The sequence below is a fragment of the Falco peregrinus genome, chromosome 6, assembly GCF_023634155.1.
Source record: "Falco peregrinus isolate bFalPer1 chromosome 6, bFalPer1.pri, whole genome shotgun sequence".
NCBI lineage: Eukaryota > Metazoa > Chordata > Aves > Falconiformes > Falconidae > Falco > Falco peregrinus.
In genome coordinates this window covers 43,021,805-43,039,309 of record NC_073726.1, presented here as the reverse complement: position 1 = coordinate 43,039,309, position 17,505 = coordinate 43,021,805, and the positions used below count along the sequence as shown (strand labels likewise).

General features: G+C 37.7%; 1 protein-coding gene across 4 annotated transcripts in view; it reads left to right on the top strand.

The window, feature by feature from the left end:
* PPHLN1 (periphilin 1) overlaps positions 1 to 17,505 on the top strand; it is a 70,545-nt gene that overhangs the window by 40,110 nt on the left and 12,930 nt on the right. The gene's annotated exons all lie outside the window — the stretch shown is intronic.

Sequence of the window (17,505 nt, the reverse complement as noted above, 5' to 3'; positions counted from 1 at the left end):
AAGCCAAGAAAATGACTGCTTCTTTGAATAATTGTTTTAAAATCAAATATAATATAAATAATCTCATTATGTTAGATCAAATTATCAGAAATTACTTTTAGATTGTAATTTGCTTAACTTAAATATATACAGTTTGGAATTGAACACTATAAGCTTCCTGATGGTTGTGGTGGGGGTGTTTTGTTGTTGTTGGTTTGATGATTTTGGTGGGTTTTATTTTTTGGGTGGGGTGGGTTGTGTTGTTTTGGAGTTTTGTGATTTTTTTTTTTTTTTTTTTTTTTTTTTCAAATCAGCTTTGAATCTCAGTGCCTTTGGCATTCTCTGAAGATTAAGAACCTTTAAGTTTTGCTTTGACTACAGTGGGGTTTTTTTCTGTATATATATGTATAAGACACTACAGTGTTTTATATCCTAGATGAGGGAGGGATATTGTGTTCAAAGTCTGTATTCTTGTCTTCTGTGTTGAGTACTTGGGGACTGATTTAATATGAAACGAGATTTCTATTACTCTTGCAACACTGAGTTTTTGAGGAGGTCCACTGGAAGTTTATTCATGTATTAGTCTTTAATGTCACCTCATAGTGAGGAAATTATCAAAAATCACCTTCAATTTCATTTGTCATAAGCAATCGGAGTGTTTCGTTTCCATAGTTTTGTCACTTTAAATGGAGAGTTTGGAGATTCTTCTGACTTGATCTTTCTGATGTAAATGCAGCTATGCCCAACTCTGGAAATTGCAATCGAAGTTCATAATTTGAGTAGGAGAAAGATTACTTTCTTCAAACTTGATGGGATTTACAATGTTTTCAGTGTATGCCTGGGATGGATGGAAGGGAAATACAGAACACTTTTGCCCCTCATGATTATCTCATAATAACATCTTCAAAAAAACAGGTTTCTTGTCTTGTTCAAAATAAGCTTATTCTAGGTCTTCGTTTTCTATCTTAATTCTAGTGGCCTTTGTTCTGTTGCCTGCGAGCCCGTTTCCTGTACTATAACACTGTTGTTCCTTTTTTCTTGACATTTGAAAAACAGCTTTCTACTCAATTTTTTTTTTCTTTCTTTTTTTTTTAATACTGACTTTGCATAGTAAATGTTCCTGGTGAGCATGACTTTGCATGTGTGCTAGGTCTGGCTGGGATGGAGTTAACGAGAGCATGCTGTAACTATGAGGGTAATGATGCAGTTTGTTTATCCCTGGGTGTCTGGTTATTGAGTGGTACATGGCCTACCTCAGCTACTACCAAATGTATAAACTTACCGCTATTTAAAAATGACAAACTGAAAAAACCGGAGACTGGGAGCAGATTTTTAAAAAATAGCAATTGTGATTATTTAGCCTGATCATAGAATGGCCATGGGCAGGGACACCTTCCACTAGACCAGGCTGCTCAAAGCTCCATCCAGCCTGGCCCTGAACACTTCCAGGGATGGGGCATCCACAGCTTCTCTGGGAAACCTGTTCCAGTGCCTCACCACCCTCACAGTGAAGAATTTCTTCCTAATCTCTAGTCTAAATCTACCCTCTTTCAGTTTAAAGCCATTCCCCCTTGTCCTATCACTACATGCCTTTGTCAAAAGTCCCTCTCTAGCTTTCCTATAGGCCCCCTTTAGGTACTGGCAGGCTGCTGTAAGGTTTCTCTGGAGCCTTCTCCAGGCTGAACAACCCCAACTCTCAGCTTCAGAGAAGTGCTCTGGCCCTCTGATTATCCTTGTGGCCCTCCTCTGGACTCCAGAGGACATCCAGCAGGGCCATGTCCTTCTTATGTTGGTTGCCCCAGAGCTGGATGCACTGCTCCAGGTGGGGTCTCACGAGAGCAGAGTAGATGGGGACAATCACCTCCCTTGACAGGTCGTGCTCCTTGTGATGCCGCCCAGGATCCGCTTGGCTTTCTGGGCTGTGAGCGCACATTACCAGGTCATGTTGAGCTTCTGGTCAACCATGATGCTGATGAATCTGTGACTGGTTTATTTCCCCTGGGTCCTAAGGACAGGTTTATAGTGAAAACAGGTGAAAATTTGGGCATAAAAACTAAATGTTGTTTTCAATATGATGTAATGTTACTATGGTAGAATTCGCACTTACCTGTAACGAAATCAAGATTATGTTCTGTAAAACAGAACGGTTTTAGTAACTTAGCTCAGAAAGGCCTGAGGAATAACTTAAAAAGATTTGGATTGCATAGAACTAATTTCTCCTGTTGTTGATTTAAATATTGAAGCTGTCAGCTTCTGTAGGTTCAAAATAAGATTTTAGAATGATACTGGAAGCATCTTGAATACATTTTATTAAACTGAACAATCTTGATTTTTTTAATATATATATTCAGTTACTGTGAATTTGTTGAGAGCTAGACAAGTCGTGTATTTAATCATTTAAACTTAAGACTGTAAAATGACATACATGTTTTTCAGATAAATGTTTACAAGTAACTTCTGCTTCAGCAATTAAAAAATATGCAGGAAATTTATTATTATATTCCTGATGATTTTCATAATTGTGAAATACTGTGAATCTTCCTGCTGTGTATGGAAGAAATCTCACTGTAGAAATTTATACACTGTTGACTTTGAGTTGTCAGCATCTAAAAGTAAATTTGGTTTAAGTCTGTGTGGCTTGACTTCTCTGCCTTTGACAAGGAATGAGAGAAGGAGCAAAGAGTGGACTAGAAACTAAATTTGCAGTCCTGTGGTGAACTGTTTACTAAAAGTTCTTTGGATGAACTTATCAGTATAATTTATACAGATTTTACTACTGGTTAACTGAAAAAAATGGCTTTTGCACAGTAAAATTAGTCCTTAACATGCAAATTTAATACTGTCACTCATCATGCTGTATTGGTTTATACAGGTATAACATTTAAATCTTAAAAGTGAACTGTAGGCTATAATACACTTTAGGAATAGGAAGACTGACTTGATAATTAAATATAGAGTACATTTATAAATATATATAAATTAAGTATTTTGTAGATATAAAATATATAAAGCTTTTTAATAACTTGTTTCTGGTTATTTGTCTTGAAGACTCAACTGTGGACAATATTTTTGTTCCATGGACTTATTTCCATTTGAATTTCATTCCGGTATTTAAAATAGCTTCTGAATACCTAGTTTTAATGTATTATTTCTGGAATGTAATTTTGTGGAAGGATTGCTGAACTAAAATACTTATTGCAAAGAGCTATGCTGCAAAGATGGTGAAGCTGTAATCCTGCGAAGCAAGAGTCACAAAAGTCTTCACTGGACAGCTATTGAAGTATTTAAAATAAGCAAATAAGTACATCAGGGTAGAAATTACTTCTTCTACCACTGAGTATGTGTCTAAGAATTGGTGAGGGTCCAGCTAGTGCTTGAGAAACAGGCTTGACCTGTCAGACCTCTACTGCTTCCATCTCCCAGTTTTTTCTGCTTTCTCTGGGAGCACCAGATCTAGGGATGTTTGCTTTTCAGTTCATATTTATTATCCTGGTTCCCAGGTATTCTTGCTGTTCCGAAATCCAGACAAAGGCCTCTTTGCATTTTCCTCTGCACATCCGTCTGTCTCCAAAGCTCCAACCAGGAAACAGCAAAATTTTCCAAACGTGTTTTTTCACTTCATAGTATGGTACTGTTTCAGGTAAACCCAGAGAAAAAAAAAACGTGCTGACAGAACACATATAGTGTCGCAATGAGCAAACTCATTGCTGTGCATCAGAGAAACGGGCAGCCTGATGCTCTGGGCAGGAATGAGGGTGGCAGCTTGCTTTTATAGTCTATTTCTCTTAAGAAAAACCAACAAAATAATCCCTCAAGCAACTGAATGAAATATTCATACAGGTTTTCTGTTTACGTAAGTCCATCTCTGTATCTTGCATATTGCTCATACCACTGTTTTGTAAAGTTCCCTCTATCTTTCCTCTAAATTACAATAACACAATCAGGAAATTCAGAATTTAAATGGAGTGTGATTGTAAACGGTCACTCTGGCTTATCAACAAAGTATTGCTATATTATTTGTTTGGTGGGGGACTTACTGCAAGCATTCATGTAGAATCATATAATTTGAAGAAAAATGAAGTTCTTTATGTGTTGACTATGACAGGACAAAAATTGTCAAACAAATGCTAGTTGCCGTTTGCTATCTAGTGACTATCTTTTAAGAATCTGCAGTAGCTTTGTAAGTATTAAGTGAAGCTGACATAGAGGAGAATAGCAGTTATGCTTGTAGATGAAGGCTCGGAAAGATCCAGATATTGTTTGAACAGAGCCAAGAATTATGTGTGACTCCCAAACTAGAAAAACTCCAAAGCATATGTTTAATGTTTAAGCCAGCCAGTATTACTTGGGAGGAAGAACATGGATGAAGATGCACAAGTGCTTGAGAACACTGCTGAACTGGGACTGTAGATCCTGGAAATCTCTGGTCTCATCTTTTAAATGGTAGGCATTGTGCCAGTATCATGGAAACGTCCAGGTTGGATGAAACCTCACCTGGGCCAATCTTTTGAAACAGGACCTTAAATCAGGTCATTCAGGGCTCTGTCAAGCTGAGTCCTGAATATTTGTGGTGAGGGAGACCCCACTGTTTCACTGGACAGCCTATTTCAGTGTTTCACTGCTCTGTCTCTGAGCTCAGTTGCCATCAGTCTTGGGTGCTGTTGTCCAGAACATGCTTTTCTTTCCACCAAGAACATGGTTTCTGTTCCCTGCTTCTCTTGGCGGTTTGCTGTCCCCATTCTTGAACTGTGGAGTCCCAGCTCCTTGCTGTGGTCCCTGCTTTTGGCTGGCCTCACCTGCCTGTGGTCCCTGCTTTTGGCTGGCCTCACCTGCCTATTGGGACCTGTTCCACCTGGAGTGGGCTTAGCTGCTGTCAGGGAAGGGTTGAGTTCCTGGGACTCTCTGGCTCTGCCACTTTGTGGTTGCTGGAACAGGATCTTCCCTGGCACTTTCATGTAGCAAAGTAGTGGGAAAACTGATCCTTTCATCCTGGTGCGTCTTCTTTTCCATCTTTGTGTCTCTTTGCACTGAAGAAAAATTCAGCATCGTTAATGTGTATCTCATGTTTTAATATATCCTGTGGAGTAGGGTCTAGGTCCCTGATGTGGCTTTTCATGTTCTATTTGTAAGCAATCAGAAACATTTGAGAGAGTTTAGTAACAAAAATAGTGAGATAAGTAGCGTGTTGGGTTGGGGGTTTTTTTTGGTGTTTGTTGTTTTGGTTTTTTTAAACTAGGTGTTTCCTTATGCCTTTGAAAATGCCTTTCCCTCTTTCCTCCACAATTATAATTTTGAAATTTGCTTTTCTGTGTTGTTTGAGCATGGTGAAGTAGAAGCCCATTACATGGATGTTTAAAAGATTGGTCTGGGTACTTGAAAGCAGGGTATCAGACTTTTGCATTGGCATGTCAAGGTCAGTGAATGTCCACAGGTTGCTGATGTAACAGTTTCATGCACTTTCTTATATTTTTGCATATAATAACATGCAATATACGTTAAAGTATTGTTTTGGAGTTATTCAGTTTCTGTTTTTATATAGTTAAGGATCATCTTGTGCTTTTAGCATGTAATGTGCTGAAGTGTGGGTTTTTTTGGAAGTGATGACAAATATGTCCCTGGTGTTAAATTCACAATTGGAACGATTGAGCGTCAGTGTTACACAAAAGGCTATCTCTTTGTTGTTCCTTTATGAGCATGAGTAGCAGGGATTCTTGAAATGTCTTATCTTGTCTAGACATCAAGTCTGCAACACTGTTAATTAGTCCGTTATTATGTGTCCAGTTTCTTAAATGTTGCATATGCAAGTTGAAGTGACATGGGGTTACCTCTGAAAATCTGTTATTTTCTGAAGATAAATTTTACCAAATGAGCCAAATACTTTCCTTGATTTTGGCAAAAAGTCAAACCTCTTAAGTTTCTGAATGAGATTTGACAGTCAGACCTCCATTTGTCTATTACCACAGAGCTCTGGCATCTAAGAAGGAAGCATAGGAATTAATATTCAAGACTTTTTTTTTTTCTTAATGGAGTTACAGTCTGAATGGATGCCTTCAGTTCAACAATATTTTTAATGTTCAGCAGAATAACTTTTTTTAATGTTCAAGAATTTGGATTAATCACTTGTTTACTTGACTTTCTAAGTTAATATTACTTGTTAACAGCCCTCAGTAGTATTAATGAGCTCTTATCCTAATTGGACAGCCTTCTTTCTGGAAGATGCTGAAAATCACAGCTTTTTCTAAAGCTTGCATTTGAAGCTTCATAGATATGGTGTGTAGAAAGAAGGAAAAATGAGCGTGTGGCTGGGTCAACAGGCTGTCCAGATTCTGTTTTCAGACCTGCTGTCTAGCTCCTTTTCTGTTTTAGGTAAATCCCTGGCCTAGAAGTTGCCCTTAAGTAAGAAAAGCAGTTAGGTTTTAGCAGTTGTGCTGTGTGTAGTTTCAGAAGAACTGTCTCTATTCTGGGTTGTCAGATCTCTTGGTCTCGCAAGATCTATATAGCAGTAACTGAATTGTCTTTGTGTTTATTTAACGCTTTTTAATGGGACTCTGTTCTCGGGAGGTGCTGCTCTGAGAGAAGACTTGACAGCTCACAAAGTGAAACTTTACATCGCAAGGACTTAGTTAAGACAGTTTTAGTCTTAATATCAGGCCATTAAAAAAAATACAGACATTTCTTTCGTGATAAGATGGTTACAATTTCTGTAAAGTATGGAAGTACTTTACATGTCTTCTTCCCCACCCCCAGTCCCTCCTGTATTCATTGCTAGTTTTGTTTTGCTTCAAACAAAACTGTTTTACAGTGCTTCAACAGTGTAAAGGTGGAAGAAGATGTAAATACGAGGTAGCTTCCGTATCTTGCCTAAGAACAAGCTAATGAGAAACAATGGTATGTATATAGGAAAAGTTTTTTAAGTTCTGGATATGTTAGATTTAAACATTTAAGTTTTAGCTGTTGTAATAAAGTAAGTTAATGAATTGGACCAATGGGAATTCAGGAAGGAATGAAGGAGGCTATCAGAGCTGGCCTTGGATGTACTCCTTTTGACTTCAGATGAGCCAGAGAAACAGGTTGCCATTTCCTTAGATGAGCTTGTTGGTCTGCTTATGCTGTTGCTTCTTTCAGGCAAAATTATCTAGGTTAGAAAAAATCCCCTAATTAAAATATGAGTTAAGAGGTAGGTAAGTTATGTGAAGCTAAAGGAACTGGAACAGTAGCTAGAAAACACATTAAAGGATTATTTCTGATTATGGATGAGGTCAGAGATGCTTTGTTTCCGACAGGAGTAGACCAGACAAGAGTAACAGGCCAGATGAGAGTAAAAGATGTGGAAGCTGTAGATTTTGGTTCCCTCCTAGATTTTCTGTTGTACTTCAAACCTTGTGTACTTAATACACAGTAGCAAGGCCTTAATGATGGACTCATCATCAGTCTAATTTGGTGATAGCGTAGTAGGTATCATGCCTCCTCTGAGCTTATGTTTATGTTATTTAAATGTAAGATGTAATTAAGTGTGTTAATTTATTTTTTTCTAATCAGGAAAACATTTGTCTCAGCTTTTGCCTTAAGCTTCTCAGAAAAATTGATGACTATTCCTTTGCTTAATGATATCATCTGCCTATGATCTTGTTCCATCCTTTTGTGGTTTATTAGTTTTCTTGTACCAGTACCGCTCTCCTTATATATGTCAAATAATTTATTGCTTTTTACATATTCTTAGGCACTTTTTCTTCCATATTAATTCTGACTTGCTGGTTTTTCTGCTCTCTTTCGATATTTATTCTAGACCCCCTTAATTTTTACCATTGCAAAGTCAGGTCAATTAATTTGTTAGGGTTATTTGCATCTTTATAGTTCACGCTTGCCTTTTTTGTGCTGGGTTCTTTCTGTTTTCTAAATCTGAGCTGCTTGTTAGAAATCTGTTTTTTCATGTTTATGAAACTATGGGATGAAGAACAGAAAAGCTTTTGTTCAGTATCTTCATAGTATCATTGATTCCCCTTATAAATATATTGATTTAGAGCAAGATAGTTATAAAAAGATGTGAAAACTTCAGCTACTTTCCTTTTCTTGTTCTTGGGTCACCATGTTTTGGAAGTTGCAGTCCTTCACTTTCCATTTGCTTAGCTATGTTCTCTTTCCTTTCCATGGACGTTAATGAATTATTTGGTATGCACCGCAGTGTTTGTAATTACAAACTGCTGCATGTGCAAAATCAGTGCAACTCACTCATTTTACTTCAGCACCTGAAGGTATGGTTTAATAAGGAAATGTATCGCCACATTTCAGCTTTTTGCCAGCAGCTTTTTTCATTGGAAAGCTGATAAAAAGTGTTATTTAATATGCAACACTCATAGGGCAATAATTTTAAGAGAACTTAACACCAGGAATGTATGCATGTATCCAGTAACAGTAGAGTGTTTCTTACAGAGACTTAAATGAATTAGATAGAATCACCTTTAGCTTTCTATCACTACCTATCTATGGAAGATTTTTGTCCTTGACAGTTTATTTTGCCTTGCGTTTTTTTGATGTAAACAGTTTTTGGCCGGTGCCGAGTACCTTATTTTGAAGCTGGTGAACGCTGGGGACTCAACCCATTGACAAATACAGTTATTGATACAGTTTTTGATGTAGTGATGCTTCATTTATGTGATCAAGCAGTACTGCAGATTGCCAGATCTCAAAGAGGACTGACTGTTAGCTTCCAGTCTTAAAGGAGATTGTTTACAGGTACTATAATTTGATGGCAGATCTCTGGAAGACTTAAATGAGAAAGGGCTGGTAGTTAGGTACTTGATAAAATTACTGGATTTGGTTGAAACCAAAGAAAATGTGAAAGAAGGTTGTACCTGTTTCACTCAGTGCCCAGCTGTTCAAATCTAAAGATCTACCTCTTGGTCAGAGAAAGTGAAAATCTAAGGAGTTGTCCATTAAACAGTGTTTTTTCAATCAACAATTAGCAGTGATTGTTTCGATTTACAATCTCTTGTTCTGTCATGAGAAACCAAAAGAACTAACAAAATATGAAGGTGACTTGAAAACTATAGTACTGACTAAACTAGGAGGAAGAAAGATTAGTTTCAAGAGATGATGAGTGTAAACAAGATTGGAAAATGTGTTAGGAAGAGAAGAAACTCTAAAAATTGTTGGGCCTTGATATATAGTTAGGAACTAATTATGAGAAATTGCCTGCTGAAAAAAACTGTCAGAAGTTGAGGTGCTTGGAAGGATAAGCAGGACTGACACTGGTGAACCTCCTGAGAAAGCTGAAGGACCAAACAGAAATGATGACTAGACTGAGCCTGGATAAAGGCGGTTGTTTCTGTGGGACTGAGGGTTATTGCTTGTCTGTGTGTTTTGGTGGTGGTGGTATTTTGTTGTTGGTGGTTTTAATAACTTGGGTTTAATTTAGAGAATAGAGAGAGCCTCTCCTCCAATTTTGTCTCCAGCTTTTTCTTGCTTTAACAAAAGGGCATTGGTGGACCTGAGAGGTGGTTGTAGCAGTGTTGTTTGGTTTTATTTTTGAAATGTTTTAAGGGTGAAAGATAAAATTCTTAGTTTGCTCAATGCACTGAGGCGTAAAGTTTTAAGTTTTTAGTATTTTTTCTTTCTTATAACGTACTGTCTCTTGACCAAGGCATCTGTAGAATTTTGGATGAATATTTCAGCATTACTGCTGCTTCCTAGATTAAAACAGAATGAGAATAGGATCAGTCCCATATACCTAATAATTAGATCCAGAAATTTAAATTGTCTCAGAAGTAGCTTTAGCTCAAAGAGCTACTGTCTAGCGTCTGTTCCCTGCCCAACACTGATTTCACTTCAGCTTTATCAATATTCCTGATACAGTCTGAGCATTGATCTTCTGAAAGACTTTGAGATGAAACAGGAATTCCAGTGGTGCTTACAACAAGGATGTATGTAGGACAAATAGAGGACAATGTCACAAAGGAAAGGTTTCATAAAACTGTATGTGATGATGGGAAGGTGTAGCTGAGTGAACATGCAAAAGCCTCTGGTAAGTGACAAACGAAATGTAGTGGCAGGAAGGTAGGCGACAGGAAGGACTTGATGTTTGGCATGGAAGCTGGTTACCGTTTCTCCTGCACTGACAAGAGCTTTCAGGCCTCAGGAGGTCGGAGTAGACAGCAACAGAAGAGTATCACACAGACGCCTGCAGGTAGGGAAAATCTGCTGAAGTTTGCATCTACAGGTTTATGGGGTTTTGTGTGTCTTTGTTGCAGACTGTAGGGCTGATCTTAATATAACAAAAACTTGTGGGTGATAGTTTTGCTGGTGCATGCAGTTTAATCCTCTAATCCATTTGTAATCCGTTTCTAATCTGTCATTTTACACATGAATCGGTGTTGTATGTGTATACAATTATACAAGTATAGGATCGTCTGTGACCAAGGCCACTTTGGTGACAGGTTTTATTTGTCTCCTGGTTCTTAAGTCTGTATCCCAGTGCCTAGCTTGATGTCTTCTTTCTTCTAGCAGTTATTTTACTGAGTAGGATAAACTTAATATATTTTAAAGATGGGTAGGCTACACTTTTTTTAATAGTTTGTTCTTTTCGGTGAACATTAGTGATTTGACAGCATTAATTGGGTGACATTTGAAAAGGAAGCAAATTAAGATGAAAAAGTGGCAATTTACAGAGAACTGTTACATGGTTTTTGTTCAAATTATTTTGGGTGTGTGTAGTATTTATATAGGTTTGTATCTTAAAATCTTGGCATATAAAGTATTCATTTGCTCTGACCTTTAAAATATAATGTTCTTATAGTTCCAAAAGGCATCCAAATTGGGAACTTACTTCCCTAAATGATATAGGAAAAAAACTTCTGTTGGATGTTGCTTATGCATATGCTTCTTCTGTAAGTTAAGATTATAAAAACAGTAGATTTTTATCTTGGGGTGCAAATGACTAACATTATCATTTAGCACTGACCCACAAGGATCACTTTCCTCGGTTTTTTTAACTCTTATTTGCACTCATGTTGTAAGTTTCAGTCCTCAGTGATTGTCTGGACATATACTGGTATGGATATCACAATGGCCCACTTCACAACATACAGCAGAAAAGCAAGGGGCAAGATTCCCCGCGGAATGACGATTATGGTGTGCCTGTTTTATCTCAATACTCTGACTTTAAAAGGCTAATAATAGAGTCAACCTTACTTATAAAATCAGAGAAGTTGAATACTGACAAAATCAAGTGGGTCATGTTATTCATGGTTCTTGAACTTCTCATGCTTCTTGAGAAGGTCTGTTTATACATTAATTTTCTGAACTATTGAACTTCAAGTACTGCTCTGAATGACAGTAATAACCTTTAATAGTTGGGTTTGATGCTGTTTCTCTATGGTTTAATAGGCTTGCTAGCAATCTTTCCCCTTCTCCTGCCCCCTAGATAGCTGAAATACTTGGTTTTATTACAACATGAAATGTTGTACTTATGTCGGTACTGTGTGTACTTATTTGACCATAATTACACCCCACAAGCACTTAGTACAGTAGGTAATTTCTGTATTAACTTCTTCAGTCTTGTGCTACCTAAATAAAAAAATATCTGTATAAGCATTTTTAAACACAAAATCAGAAATAGATTCAGGTATGCTGACAGAAGCTTTTCAGTGATCATCTTCAACTGGAAATGTGCCCATTTTATTACTTTTTTTTTTTTTCTTTAACTTGGCTTCCTGAAGAAACTAGCTTATGCAATCGCAGAGTATCTGTGCTGTGTATCTTTTGATTGCATTGTCAGGTTTCAACTAAATTCAATTTAGGCATAAGGTAAGATGGTTAGTTGTTACAAGCTTTATGAAAACAGACAGTAGCAGAAACTGTATGAGTTCCAGTGGAGAAAGACTATAATATAATATGATTGCATCTCATTAGACATCAGAAAGTTCCCTTAAGCAAGGCTGCAGTTGTTTTAAAAAAAACAAACCGAACCAACTTGTACTATTGCAGACCTCAGCTGCACATTACAAAGTGTTTGGTGGCAACTGTAGTTTAAAAAATTATGTACCTGTGCTGTACTGTCTCCTCTGCTGGCACAGCAGTCTTTGTGGGATCTGGCTATCAGTCGGATCAGAAAAAAGAAAGAAAATTTTTTAGGTATTTGTTTAACGAGTTCTGTTATTCACAGTGTGGTTCCTTAAATGTACCTGTTGCCACGAGTGAATATTGATGCTTTGCTGTGTGTCAAGCCACTACTGTCTCTGAACATTCAGTATCATGAAAACATTGCATTAGACATTCCAAGTTATTTAAATCATCAGGCAGAAATCTATAGAAAACTATAGTCTATAGCGGCATTTGCATAGTAACTTTATTTTTTGTCATAGGGAACATAAAACTTGCAAAAATATTTCTGTTCGGTTTCTATCTAAAGCTGCCATGACCAGAACTCTCTTCTTCCTTTAGGACACTCACCATCTTCTAACTTCAATAGCCTTGGTTCTACGTATTTTAGAGATTTTACTCATTTGGGAGAACTAGTGCATCACTAAATACCCTCATAACAGCTTCTTCCAGCTGTCATGTTGGAGCTGAACTTTGATCTAGTTGTGAATCAAGCTGGTACCCAGCTGCTCCAGCCCCTGAAGTTATTGAGTAGATCTTGAAAGGAAAGAGCAGTCCCAATAGCCAGTATTTTTGGTAGTAAGATAGCTTGGTTATGTAAACTAAATGGTGCCTTTTAGTTCAAACTCTAGCCTCTACAGCTCATTAAATAATTTGCACTTTAGGAAAAGAAAGATCAAAAGATTTCTGAATGTTTTAGGTATTTATTGCCTGTCAGCAAATATGATGAAGAACTGGAAGTGTGCAATTACAGAGAAATGTTCCCACACCAAGGCACAGCTCGCTGTGAAGTAAAGCTGAATGCCCTTTTGAATGTGTCTGTTACCTGCCACTGAACAGGAAAGTTACAACAAAGCCTTACGGTTTAAGATCTAAATGTCTCTGTTCATTTGGGGAGATGTGTGAGCTGGATGCAGCCTCCTTGAAACCTGTAATTAGATGACTCGCCCGTAGCTCTCCCAGCAAGGGGATGGAGCCTGTAGCTTCACCAGCTCTTGGCAGTGACTGGTGCACCCCTCCACCCCCAACAAAAGTTGAAGTTCTTTCACACAGTTGAAAGGAGAGAAACCAGTGTAGGAAGGCATATGAATGCCAAGTTAGGAATCTTCCTGTCAAAGTTCCTGCTCTATGTAGAGAGGTGGACCATGCCAAAGGGAGGATAGGAGGAGGACTGGATGCAGGAAAGCATCCAGAAGGCAAGGTCAAGAGGATACAGGAGTTTCTGAGGAAGAGGTGGAGTGGAACTGTATCTAGCTGAGGGATGAGGTGACCTCAGATTTGGAGGGTGGAGGAAATCTGGAAGAAATTAAAGGATTTGTGGTGACAGGAGAGTTAGGGTTGGTAATTGGGAGTATGGGAAGGAATGAATGAGGGTGGGACTGGACTTGCAGTTGGGGAGTTAAAAAAAAAAAAAAAAAAAAGAAAAAAAATATTTGTGCCAAGATCAGAAACTGCAGCCAAGAGGGTGGGGAAAAGAATGAGATGGGGAACAAGAGGAACATGGGTGGAGATGGGAAATTAATTCCACAGAAGCTCTAAAGCCCATGGGCAAATGCAGTGGAGTTTCTCCCCGGCTGGAGGGTGGAGACGCTACATCATGCAAGAAAACTCATTGCTATTTCTGGTGCCAGAAACAAGTGGGGAGCAGTCAGGTGCTTCCAGCTTGGTGTCTTCCCCTCTGGATGCCCTTAGGGCATCTGCAGGAAGCTACAATCGTAAGGCAGGAAATGCAGCGTTCCTTCGTCCAGTACCTGAAGTTGCTTACTGAAGAATTTGATAAACGTGTCAGTTACTGCTGATTGTTCTGTTGTCCTTTTGGTTCAGTTTACTGTATTTCTCAACTACAAATAAAAGCAATGTGAATAATTTACTAATATAAAGGTGACTTTTACATGAAATTATTAATCTGATTACCCAAATGTAAGTGTAGCCATAACTCAAAATTACCCTCATTAATTTTTAAATATTTCTCATAGTTTTTCTCAGATTTACTGAGGCATAACTACAGCTCACTGTACAATTTTCCTTTTTCTTACATTGGTATTTAAGGATGTTCTCTTGCAACTATGTTTTTGCTAAAATCAGAAACAAAGATAAACTCTTAAGATTCTGTTTCCTGTTTTGTTGAGGTTAGTGCCTTTTTTTTTCCTTTGATTTTCTAGCGACAGGATACTTAAATGTTTAACTGAGCTCTGGAAAGCTCTCTGACTCACGTTTGGTTTGGTTTAGGCTATTGGTTTCTTAAGCCTATGTATAAGTGGTTGGTGCTTTTAATAACAGAGTGAAGTGTTTCATATTACATACAACAAAATTACTGGTCTTGTTATTTTTGCAATCTCCTTTTGGATCAGGAATTACATCTGCATTCCAAAATGTGACAATTATCATATGTACACAAGTAAATATACAGTAAAATGGTTGTAGTATTGAGTCATTAACATACCTAATCCAGATGTGAGTAATCTAAGATTGTGAATTTATATGTGATCTGGTAAGACACACTTTTAAAAAATTAATTAAAATACAGTATGCATTCTTGGTGTGTGAATTTTCTACATCATTTGTCAGCCAGTATTTGGGGAGTGGGGGTGGTCAAAAAAAAATCTTGAGTTTAAAGTATTTATATGGTCTCTCATGACCCAGATAATTACAAAAACTCTGTTTTAGGAGTGTTCTTTTCTATTTTAAGCAGGATGGGCTTTTTGCTACCAAGAAGAGCATGTATCATTATAATGAGTTGGCTCTGGAGCCTTTTAATTTGTGTAGGTGTTATGTCGCGGTAAGCAGTCAGAGCTGCGATTCCAAAGAGAAGTATCTCGTCTACTGTAAAGATTACTCCCTCCTTGTTCATTTATATTGATCCAAATACATTTGTTATTGATGGGGGAAACATAATTTTTACATGTATGTATTTCTGACAGTGCAGTGGCAATGTAAGGTAACTCCTTGCTGGTCTTAGACCTGTGCTATACATTCGGGTCTTTGAAGAATGTAACCTGTGCTTTGCAGCGCAGTCCTCTTTATTTACTCTGCATATAGACCAGTTTGTTCACTTCTTTGAATTATTACCTTTATTGTAAAAATGTTCCTTTTCTACTTTAGGAAAAGCAGGATTCTATCACTTATGACCCTTTTGTTAAAAATTCTACTGGGTATTTATGAAAGTCTAGTGCCTTTGTGGTAATATGGCTTGTGTCTTATTTCTTTAAGTTTCTCTTCAGTCGGTTGCTGTTTGTCTAAGTGTTTCTGAACAGTAAGACTAAATATTCTTGAAAAATATGCGTTCATATTGCTGAAGAGTTAAGATATGCGGAGGTCTATTAGGGATAAAGTGCTGAGCTTGGTTTTGTCCATTGTGGATCAACTAAGATTTTAAGAGAGGCAAGGTCATTTAACATATTAACTGAGTATGAATACTCTGTGTCTAGTGTCAGGTGAGGCTTTATGCACATAGGGATACAAGCTTTCATTGGTACGCTTGCAATTCATTTCAATATGAATTGCTCAGCATGTGTGTGTAACAAGTAGCTTTTTACTGTATTCCCTAAAGCTGCTGTATTATAAATTATATTAAAGCTCTGAAATAACATGTGTGCATGTGTATACGGTGGGCAGTATTTGTTTCTGTTCTTTAAACAATGTTTCCATTTAGTTGTGAAACATACCTTTTGTTTATGTTTTCATATCTGATAGAAATGCATGAAGTGTAAGTGCATTTCTGTCACAAGGTAATACAGAGGTGCTCAGATAATTCAATTGATGTGAAATAGTTAATATTTTTTATTTAATTTGGCTTGCTGTATTCTAAATAATTAAATCTTTTTTCCTCATTTAATTCTGTTTCCAGACAGTGTAGTTCAGCCAGATCTTTATTACCATGAACTGTTTTGTTAAAAAAAAGTTCTGGAAGGCTGCATGAAGGGAGGAATGCCTTATTTTTTCAGGATATGTTTGTACGAGTAACCCCTGTCTATTCTGTATCTTTGAGTGCACATGGTAATCTTGTATGAAGTAAGGTTAAAAGGTAAACGGCATGGTACTGTTTCTTTTGGCTATTGCATTAAAGTGTTTGACCTTTAGCAACCTATTTTTATCTTGGGCAGTAAACTGTTTAGTTCTGCTTATCAAAAGAGACTTCACTGCTCTCTTTTCATGCTGTTCTTATCCAAAACACACTGTATCAATCCAACATCAGTAGACTTTATCAGCAACAGGTATTATTCTGCTGAGAGATACAGCATAAAAACGTTTGTTTATATTGTAACAGTACATTTTATTCAATAAATACTTTCATATATAGTTCTGTGGTTTCCAGTTTCGTTATCTGGTTTAGATCTTCTTTTGTATTACCTTCTTATTAGCTTACTCTTTTGGGTGTTTTTAGCTGTTTGACTTAAAATTACTTGTTTTGGTTTCTGCCCGAAAGTGAATTATTTTAGACTATTCAAACAATAACCTATTTATCTCTATAGATAAGGTTAATATGGCAATGTGACTGTGTTTGCAGATATTAATGGATTTCCTAATTATTTGAGGATATCTTCAAATCATCAAGGTGTTGGTGGTAATTTGAAATCTATGAAGTGTTTATTTGAAGGGTCAGCTCCCCCATCCCTTTAGTTGTCTGTGTGATTTGGCAGAGTGAAGTTCTATGCATTGAACTGTTGGCCAGAGGCAGAACACAGCAACGTCTCTGAAGTGACCACAATTCATAATGCTGCTGGTGATACTCAACAAATCTTTAACCTGCGGGAAACTTGAGTTGCTGGGCAGCCGCTAATTTGTTCTAGCTAGGTTTTTTTTTCATTGGCTTGTTCATTTAAATGATGCCTTACTGTTGTTACTTGCAAAGAGATAGTGGTATAATCAGCCTTCCTGTCTTACAGTTAGAGTCAATAATATATTTCATGAAGTAAATCCAAGAGGACTGAGTCTAGACCTCTAGTGTCCTTCTATGAGAAACAGTGTGGCCAGCAGGACAGGAGAAGTGATGGTCCCCCTGTACTCAGCACTGGTGAGTCCACACCTCCAATACTGGTTTCAGTTTTGGGCCCCTCACTACAAGAAAGACACTGAGGTGCTGGAGCATGTCCAGAGACAGGCAGCGAAGCTGGTGAAGGGTCTGGAGCACAAGTCTCATGAGGAGCAGCTGAGGGAACTGGGGTTGTTTAGGCTGGAGAAAAGGAGGCTCAGGGGAGGCCTTATCGCTCTCTACAGCTGCCTGACAGGAGGCTGCAGTGAGGTGGGGGTCGGTCTCTTCTCCCAAGGAACAGGTGATAGGACAAGAGGACATGGTTTTGAGTTGTGCCATTGGGAAGGGTTTAGGTTGGATATTAGGAAAAATGTCTTCACCTAAAGGGTTGTCAAGCATTGGCACAGGCTGCCAGGGAAGTGATTTGAGTCACCGTCCCTGGAGATATTTCAAAGCTG